Consider the following 2,788-nt stretch of genomic DNA (forward strand, 5'->3'; position numbering starts at 1 on the left):
CCCGGCCACCCATAGTCTGGGAAGTGAGGAGCGCCTCTGCCCGGCCGCCCTGTCTGGGAAGAAGTGAGGAGTGCCTCTGCCTGGCAAACCCATCTGGGAAGAAATGAGGAGCGCCTCTGCCCAGCTGCCCCGTCTGGGAAGAAGAGAGGAGCTCCTCTGCCGGGTCACCCATCATCTGTGAAGTGAGGAGTGCCTATGTCGGGCCACCGTGTCTGGGAAGAAGTGAGGAGCGCCTCTGCCCGGCCACCCCGTCTGGGAAGAAGGGAGGTGCACCTCTGCCCGGCCGCCTCGTCTGGAAAGTGAGGAGCACCACTGCCCGTCCGTCTCGTCTGGGAAATGAGGAGCGGCAGTGCCCGGTCGCCCCGTCCGGGAAGAAGTGAGGAGCGCATCTGTCCGACTGCCACCCCTGGGAAGAAGTGAGGAGTGCCCTTGCCCAGCCGCCCCGTCCAGGAAGAAGTGAGGAGGGCCTCTGCCTGCCCACGCCGTCTGGGAAGTGAGCAGCGCCTCTGCCCGGCCACCCATCTTCTCATAAGTGAGGAGCGCCTCTGCCCGGCCGCCCCGTCCGGGAAGAAGTGAGAAGGGCCTCTGCCCGGCCGCCCCGTCCGGGAATAAGTTAGGAGCGCCTCTGCCCGGCCGCCCATCGTCTGGGAAGTGAGGAGCGCCTCTGCCCAGCCACCCATCATCTGGGAAGTGAGGAGTGCCTCTGCCGGCCACTGATAGTCTGGGAAGTGAGGAGCGCCTCTGCCCGTCCGCCCCGTCTCGGAAGAAGTGAGGAGTGCCTCTGCCTGGCCACCCCATCTGGGAAGAAGTGAGGAGCACCTCTGCCCGGCCGCCCCGTCTGGTAAGAAGTGAGGAGCGCCTCTGCCCGGCCGCCCCGTACGGGAAAAAGTGAGGAGTGCCCCTGCCCGGCCACCCATCGTCTGGGAAGTGAGGAGAGCCTCGGACTGGCCTCACCGTCTGGGATGTGAGGAGCGCCTCTGCCCGGCCACCCATTGTCTGTGAAATGAGGAGCGCCTCTTCCCGGCCACCCATCGTCTGGGAAGTGAGGAGCGCCTCTGCCCGGCCACCCATCGTCTGGGAAGTGAGGAGCACCTCTGCCCGGCCACCCATCGTCTGGGAAGTGAGGAGCGCCTCTGCCCGGCCGCCTCGTCTGGGAAGACGTGAGGAGCGCCTCTGCCCGGCCACCCCATCTGGGAAGAAATGAGGAGAGTCTCTGCCCGGCCGCCCCATCTGGGAAGAAGTGAGGAGCATTTCTGCCCGGCTGCCCAGTCCGGGAAGAAATGAGGAGCACCTCTGCCCGGCCACCCATCGTCTGGGAAGTGAGGAGCACCTCTGCCCGGCCACCCCATCTGGGAAGTGAGGAGCGCCTCTGCCCAGACACACATCGTCTGAGAAGTGAGCAGCGCCTCTCCCCTGCTGTCCGGCCCGGGAAGAAGTGAGGAGCGCCTCTGCCCAGACGCCCCGTTCAGGAAAAAGTGAGGAGCGCCTCTGCCCCGCCGCCCCATCTGGGAAGAAGTGAGGAGTGCCTCTGCCTGGCCGCCCCGTCTGGGAAGAAGTGAGGAGCGCCTCTGCCCGGCCACACCATCTGGGAAGAAGTGAGGAGCGCCTCTGCCCAGATGCCCCGTCTGGGAAGAAGTGAGGAGCAACTCTGCCCGGCCACCCCATCTGGGAAGAAGTGAGGAGTGCCTCTGCACAGACGCCCCGTCTGGGAAGAAGTGAGGAGCAACTCTGCCCAGCCGCCTCGTCTGGGAAGAAGTGAGGAGCACCTGTGCCCAGCCACCCATCGTCTGGTAAGTGAGGAGAACCCCTGCCCGGCCACCGCATGTGGGAAGTGAGGAGCGCCTCTGCCCCGCCACACATTGTCTGGGACGTGAGGAGCGCCTCAGCCCGGCTGCCCCGTCTGGGAAGTGAGGAGCGCCTCTGACCGGCCGCCCAGTCTGGGTAGAAGTGAGGAGCACCTCTGCCCGGCCACCCCGTCTTGGAAGAAGTGAGGAGCGCCTCTGCCCGGCCGCCCCATCTGGGAAGAAGTGAGGAGCGCCTCGGCCCAGCCGCCCCATCTGGGAAGAAGTGAGGAGCGCCTCTGCCCGGCCGCCCCATCTGGGAAGAAGTGAGGAGCGCCTCTGCCCAGCCGCCCCATCTGGGAAGAAGTGAGGAGCGCCTCTGCCCGGCCGCCCCATCTGGGAAGAAGTGAGGAGCGCCTCGGCCCAGCCGCCCCATCTGGGAAGAAGTGAGGAGCGCCTCTGCCCGGCCACCCATCGTCTGGGAAGTGAGGAGCGCCTCTGCCCGGCCACACATCGTCTGGGAAGTGAGGAGCGCCTCGGCCCAGCCGCCCCATCTAGGAAGTGAGGAGCGCATCTGCCCGGCCACCCATCGTATGGGAAGTGAGGAGGGCCTCTGCCCGGCCACCCATCGTCTGGGAAGTGAGAAGAGCCTCTGCCCGGCCGCCCCGCCCGTGAAGAAGTGAGGAGCGACTCTGCCAGGCCACCCCATCTGGGAAGAAGTGAGGAGCACCTCTGCCCGGCCGCCCCATCTGGGACAAAGTGAGGAGCTCCCCTGCCCGGCGGCCCCGTCCAGGAAGAAGTGAGGAGCGCGTCTGCCTGCCCACCCCGTCTGGGAAGTGAGGAGCGCCTCTGCCCGGCAACCCATCGTCTTGTAAGTGAGGAGCGCCTCTGCCTGGCCGCCCCGTCCGGGAAGAAGTGAGGAGCGCCTCTGCCCGGACGCCCCATCGGGGAAGAAGTGAAGAGCGCCTCTGCCCGGCCACCCATCGTCTGGGTAGTCAGGAGCGCCT

The 2,788-nt window shown here is 66.7% G+C and overlaps 1 pseudogene; it reads right to left on the reverse strand.

Annotated features, from left to right (window-relative positions):
* Nucleotides 1-477: 477 nt before the first annotated feature.
* Nucleotides 478-2,753, reverse strand: LOC131382808 (uncharacterized; annotated as a pseudogene).
* Between the last annotated feature and the right edge of the window lie 35 nt (nt 2,754-2,788).

Source organism: Hylobates moloch, unplaced genomic scaffold (assembly GCF_009828535.3).
Source record: "Hylobates moloch isolate HMO894 unplaced genomic scaffold, HMol_V3 SCAFFOLD_9016, whole genome shotgun sequence".
Classification (NCBI taxonomy): domain Eukaryota; kingdom Metazoa; phylum Chordata; class Mammalia; order Primates; family Hylobatidae; genus Hylobates; species Hylobates moloch.